Consider the following 7068-nt stretch of genomic DNA (forward strand, 5'->3'; position numbering starts at 1 on the left):
GTGATCTTTTAGATTGCAAGCTCTCACGGGCAGGACCCTCCTTACCATCTTGTCTTGATTTGTATTGCAACGGGGCCGCTCCCACCCACGGTACTGTACCAGTGACAGAAGTACTTCCCTGCACACGGCCAGGACATACAGCTGTCAAGCTGTCACAGAGTTAACTGCGGTTCAGTGTAAAAAAATGGCACAGTACAAGTAATATGCCGTTTTTTTACACTGAACTGCAGTTAACTCTGTGACAGCTTGACAGCTGTATGTCCTGGCCATGTGCGAGGATCATAGGCAGGGCTTGAAAAATCTGCTCGTCTGTGACGAGAGGACGGTGGAGCCCGAAGAGCAGGTTCCTGTCCGGGAGCTTTACATTCAAGCAAGCGGGCGTCTCTAGAGACGCTCAATCGCTTGTATTAGCAGCTGTCACTGCCGTTGCCGGTCCCGAGATCCGCTGTGCCCAATGCGGCCGGGACCGGCACGGCTCTGTGACAGGAGATCAAAGGGAGATCAGTATACAGTCTCCCTTTGATCTTCTCTCAGTCCCTGAATGCAGGAAGTGATGTATATTACATCACTTCCTGCATTCAGTGTCACTCTCCAGCTACATCTCGGCTTCATCAGCTTCTCTGGGGGTCCCTAGGTGATATTAGGGGTCTTGGAGACCCCTGATGTCTCCATAAAGAGGACCTGTCATGTAAATTGGCTATCACATAGGGGGCTTCTTAGCCCCCCATGTAATAGCAATAAAGTTGTGTGTAAAAAAAAAGTTATACAAAAATTAAAGAATCATAAAAAAAATAAAGCATAAAAAAATGAGAAAAGAAAACTATTTTTTTGAAGTCCCCGCCCCCCACATACACACGCAGATATGCGTCGGGTTTGCCTATGTGCGAAAACGACGATTGCACCTATTGTGCCGCACATGTTACATATTGCCGCAAACGTCGGAGTGAGAGCAATAATTTTAGGGCCATTAATCATTGATAACACTAAACTAATGAGCAGTAAAAGCGTTTTAAGTGTCGCCTGTGGATCTACGGGTGTTTTTTGCGATTTTGCGGGTGCACGCAATTTTAAGGCTTGACATGTTTGGTGTCTATTTACCCGACGTGATCCCGACTTTTATGTTTTACCAAAAATATGGGTAAGAATAAATGTTTTATAACATAACGTAGGGAAACTTTGTTTTGTTTTTTTTTTACATTTACGGTACTTTTTTCACTAATAAAATAACAATCCCCCAGTGGTGATTATATACCTCCAAAAGAAAGCTCTATCTGTTCCCAAAAAATGTTGACATAAATTGCAAGGCTATAGTCCGGTCATGCTGACTGGTGAAATTTTTTACTGACTGGTGAGACACCCTAACATTTTTCAAGCCCTGATCATAGGTGTGACAGAGGAAAGGGGTGGCACAGTAGCAGTGGAAGAGCCAGATGGGGGGGAGCTTCACAGACATTGATGCTTGCCCCTCCCCCCACCACCACCCGGAGAGGAAGAAGAGGGCATGAGGACGGAGCACATCACCACTGTAAGCCCCTTTTCTATCTTACACCGGTGACCTCCGCACTGCGTCACATTACTGACTTCCACACTCCGTCACATCACTGATATTCGCATTGCGTCACATTACTGAGCTCCGCACTCTGCGTTACATTACTGACTTCCACACTGCGTCACATTACTGACCCCCACACTGCGTTACATTACTGGCCTCCGCACTCTGCGTTACATTACTGAGCTTCGCACTCTACGTTATATTACTGACCTCCGCACTCTGCGTTACATTACTGAGCTCCGCACTCTGCGTTACATTACTGAGCTCCGCACTCTGCGTTACATTACTGACTTTGGCACTCTGCGTTACATTACTGACCTCCGCACTCTGCGTCACACTGACCTCCGCACTCTGCGGTACATTAACGACCTCCTCATTGCGTTACATTACTGACCTCCGCAGTCTGGGTTACATTACTGACCTCAGCACTCTGCGTTTATTATTACCGCTCCCTCCGCCCCTCTGCTAGGCCCGGCCGGCCGCACCGAACAATTGGGACCCAAAGCAGAGGCTGCACTGTAGTCAGGCAAATTAGGCTTTGCAGCTGCCTAATTTGTGTGAGTACAGACCACCCAAGGCTGGCAGCGGCGGAAATATCCCAGAAGAAGAGGCCAGGTGAGTGCTTTGTACCCCTGGGTAAAGCCGGGGGGGCAGTGGACACATAGGCAGTGAGAGAGGAAAGGGGTGGCACAGTAGCAGTGGAAGAGCCAGATGGGGGGGCTTATTTTCTGGCAGTGCCCCCCTCCCCGAGACTAGACTCTGGATCCGCCCCTGCAGCAGGAGATGGTCAGAGACTGCAGACATGATAGTGGTTGGAGACTGGGGTAGTGCTGCAGAAGACACAGACTGGGGTTGTGTCACATGAGACTGCGTAAGATCATGGTTATTACTGTCCCTTAAGAAATAAATCCACCCACATACTGCAGAAGTGGTTGGAAACTGAGAAGGTACTGCAGTAGACAGAGACTGGGCTGGTGTTACATGAGGTTGCCTAAGATCATGGTCCTTACAGTCCCTTAAGAAATGAATGCACCCACATGATGTAGAAGTGGTTGGAGAGTGAAAAAGTGCTGCAGGAGACAGACTAGGGGTTGTGTTACATGAGTCTGCCTTAAGACATAATTGCCTTACATGTTGCAGAAGTGGTCGAAGACAAAGAAGGTGCTGCAGGAGACAGAGACTGAGCTGGTGTTACATGAGACTGCTAAGGATTATAGTTGTTACAGTCCCTTAAGGAATCAATGCACCCCATTTGGCTGCCTACATCCCCTTAAAGTTTACTAGAGCCACTTTTAGGATTCCACTCTGTTTGATCCATTATAAAAGATGAATGAAGAAGAAACATGGACAGCACAAGAAAGTGTAAAATAAACCAAACCATTTAACCAGCAAAATTCAGTCCAATGGATAACTGTCCTGTAGATGTGAAACATTTCCAGATTGACCAAATAAACAACGGTGATTTTCTCTGCAATGCACCAATAGTATTTTATTTTTTTCCATTTACAACTTGCACCTATAACATTTGTACTATAATACGAGAAAATGACTCGGAACCTTCTTATAGTGTCACATCACGCCATGAAGTTGCCAAAAATGAGAGATTGCAGCCCTGATGATATATGTAAACAGAGAGCAGGTGTTCTAAACTAACACCATCAGTAGAAGCTCATTTGCATTAAGCAAATACAAAACAACAGGCAGCCTGGTGTAAAAAACAACACAATACATTTAATTACATATAGCTGTTTTCGGAATATGATCATCAGAGTCCTCTGTGGGCCCACTAACACTGATGAGAAATCCGCAGAGGAAAGCAGAAAACTGGCAGTTTGGGAACATGGTTAAATCACATTAAGTACTTTGCATGGTGTACATTAGGAATTAATGCCTTAAGCTCGGATAGTTTTTTTTTATTGCGGTGTGGGTGCAGTGCTTTAAAGCAGAGGTAGCAGATATATGTATTATGTGTTTAATCACATCATCTTCAGTAATTATTTTTTGACAGTATTAAGATCTGCTGCCTTTCCCTTCAGAATATAACTCTAGAAATTTAGTACTGCGGAGCTTATAAGATATTTTATCATAGGTAACTTTCCAAGCAAAGCCATATTAAATTAAAATACACTGTAACCACATTCTGGTCTTGATTACCTTGATTACATGAGAATCCACTACCCTTTAAATTTAAGCACTCCAGAGCAACCAATTAGGCAGGTGTTCGAGATATAACTAACACTTAATTAAACAATTAATCTAATTCTTATTATCATCAAGACAATTTCCTTAAGGATCAGGCTACCTAACAAACTTGCCACACACAGCAGCAGTTTTGCTTCAGTAGTATGCATTGACAGAGAGATATCAAAAGAAAGTTGTGCTGTCTCCTGAAGTGATGGACCACCATGGTCAGAAACCTTCATGACCTTCTTTGTTCGAATTTTCCTGTTTTTGGTTGACATAGAGAGGACTATCCATGTTGTTTCACAAAGTACACTATTTTCATCAATTCCTCCCCAAAGAAGCTATTAGACATATATAATTTCCTATGAATTAATTTACCAATCAGCGTAAAGGAATTGGATCATGGGATTCTCCTAAAATCCTGTATTTTATGACTATAATGACGCCGACAGATTAAATCTTTCTAGGCTAGAGCCATATATTGAAGTGATATTAAAGTCAAAAGGCGTTTAAGCTATTTCAAATGCTGATGAAATCACTTACAATGGATGCTGCTTCTTGAGGTTTAAAATTTTTAGTTTTCTGCAGAATCAGCTGGTAGCCTAAGCGCTGGTCCTGATATCCTGTTTTAGAGTGTCTCCTTCCCCTCCCAGGGTCCTATGGAGTCACCCTTGTGTGTGCAAGTAAGTTGTGTCTGTCTCCACAAACACACAGGCATGGCAAGGCAAACCCCTCTCTGCCCCCGTTCCCCATTCCTCTTTCTTCCTTCTTCCTCTTCTGTTCTCCAGGCTAGTATATGTAGTATTGCTGAAGATTGTCCTCTCCCTTGTGATCTTGTACTGCACAGGAAGTTGGATCCAGCTGTTGGAAACATGACAATTGTAAGTATTTGGGTAAAAATGTAAAGAAATACTATGTTGAGCAATGTATTTTTGTTTGATCTGGAAAAAGATCTTAAGATCTAAAAAATTGAGAGTTTAATACTACTTTAAACTCTCAAACTTTTTCCATAATGAATCCAGGTAAAAAAATTTATATTGCCCAGTAAAGTATTTATTTATATTATACCCAAGCACTTACAGTCATCATGATTACAAACAGCTGACTTCAGCTCTCTTAGATCAGCTTCCCTGAACTTTCTGCCCAGTACAAGATCACAAGGGAGAGCACAGTCTCCAGCAGCTGTCCCTCTACTAGCTCAGAGAATGGAGGAGGGGATAGTTGGAAGAAGGGGAATGACTTATCTTGCTGTGTCTGTGTGTGTGTCTTACTAGCACATAAAAGGATAGCTCCATAGGATGCTGCAAGGGAAAGGAGCCACCTAAAAACAGGATATCAGGACCAGTGATCAGGGGATGAGCTAAGCTAAGTCTGCAGGAAACTAAAACTTTTAAACATCAAGGAGCAGCACTCATTGACAGTGATTTAATCAGCATATCAAATAGCTTAAAAACGTTTTAACTTTAATTACACTTTAACCCTGCAAAGGGTTCTCAAATTAAAATGACAATAATTGTTGAATTGGGACAAATTAAAGAACCCAATTACTAAAATCTCATAAAGGCTTTTACATATCAATTAATAGTAATTTCAGAAGTAATTTTTACCATTACTTTAACAAGTAGACTGTCGGCTTTCAGATGGAAGTGAATCAGCTTTACAGCCACAGAATCGCTTCAATTTCCCCCTGAAATGTGCGCCCACCACCTGACTGCCCCCGCCACGTACCCCAACTCTGCTGTCCCTCCTGTGGACCCAGGAAGAGTCTGGCAGGTGTCAGCAAGTGGAGCGGAGGGAAGTTCGCTGATCTCCCCTCCTTTGAATGAACCCGGAATGATTTTGGCACTTAGACTGGGAGAGGGATGGGCAAGACTGGTCAGGTGTGCTGCATGCAAATTGCTGAGAAAAACATGCTGATAGTCGAAAAGAGTAGAGAGAGCAGAAAGATGTCCTCATCAGTCTCCAACTGCTCGTTTACTATCCATACAAAAGGCCAAGAGTGTAGAAAGGGCACAAGTGTATTTTTTCTTCTGTCTATAGCTGTAACAGAGAGAGTGGTGTCATCATTATGACTTTACTATATAGCAGGGCTGTGTAAATCTCAGAATGAAATCAGCAGAAATAATAGTACTTTGGCAGATAAAGCAGCTCTTTTTTATATAGTTCACATGTTTTATTGTTTGCCTGGAGTTCAATTTTAAGGTATTTTAAAAAGTACTGTTATACTTTAAAGGTGACACGTAAGAGATCCAGACTTGGAAAGGGCACCACTTACTCAGGTTTTTTTTTCTACAGACCTAGATTAATGTGGTCATTCTGGCACATACCACCAAAGGGATTTTACAGGCCTCTATCTATCTATCTATCTATCTATCTATCGATCTTTCTATGTATCGATCTATCCATCCATCTTTCTTTCTTTCTATCTACAGAAAAATTCTAAGCATCAGTTAGCTGTGAAAAATGGAAAAAACATCTTATTTGTTATATAATCTAGACCATCTTGCTGTTTGACAAACACACATCGGTGAGCTCATAAATTACATAAATTTTCACATCCTCTATAACTAGGATGCAATATTTATGATTATAGACATTATTGTTACTAAATAATGATTCTCCAAACTACAACATCTACTTAAAGCTTAAACTCTGGACACACAAATTTCCATTTACATATACTCCTCAATGGGCATGAAGGATACAAAATCCACATTGTGTGCACCAAATGCCTTTGTAATTATGTTGTAAAAGTAGTGGTGACATCATCACTGTGCTGCAAATAACCTGTGTAGAGAGATCAGAGCTATGGGAGGGACCCAGCAGGCTCCATCCACTACAGGCCGCCTGCAGAAAACTATAGGGGGGCGGGTGCACTGCACAGAGGCAAAATCGCAAGCAGGATTACTGCACAGATCTGGAAACAATACACAAATCACAATACACAAGATCGAAGTAAGAATACACATGCCTCTCGTATTTAGACAATATTTGCTTATCCTGGGGTTCAGCTTTAACCTTTTAGTCTTTAGACTTTCAGTTTATTCAATAATTAACAAACAATGCATATCAATCAATTAAATGTAATATCTCTAGGAGCTCATTACAGGTAAAGTATATGTAAACTGTAAAAATAAACTTTTCCTTTTTGCTATAATGGTCTGTTATAATTGTTAGATAAGTACAAAACAATAGCCATTCATCTAGTGCTTTCCTGTGTCCTGTGCACTCTGTAGTGGTATATACAATGTTATCAGGAATATAATATCAATGACATCACTGCATCCTGTACCCCCCCCCCCCCCCCCCCCCCCCCCCCCCCCCCCCCCCCT

General features: G+C 42.3%; 1 protein-coding gene across 3 annotated transcripts in view; it reads left to right on the top strand.

The window, feature by feature from the left end:
* LOC108802189 (cadherin-6-like) overlaps positions 1-7068 on the top strand; it is a 203350-nt gene that overhangs the window by 154840 nt on the left and 41442 nt on the right. The window lies entirely within an intron of this gene.

The sequence above is a fragment of the Nanorana parkeri genome, unplaced genomic scaffold, assembly GCF_000935625.1.
Source record: "Nanorana parkeri isolate BGI_ZX_2015 unplaced genomic scaffold, ASM93562v1 scaffold49, whole genome shotgun sequence".
Taxonomy (NCBI): domain Eukaryota; kingdom Metazoa; phylum Chordata; class Amphibia; order Anura; family Dicroglossidae; genus Nanorana; species Nanorana parkeri.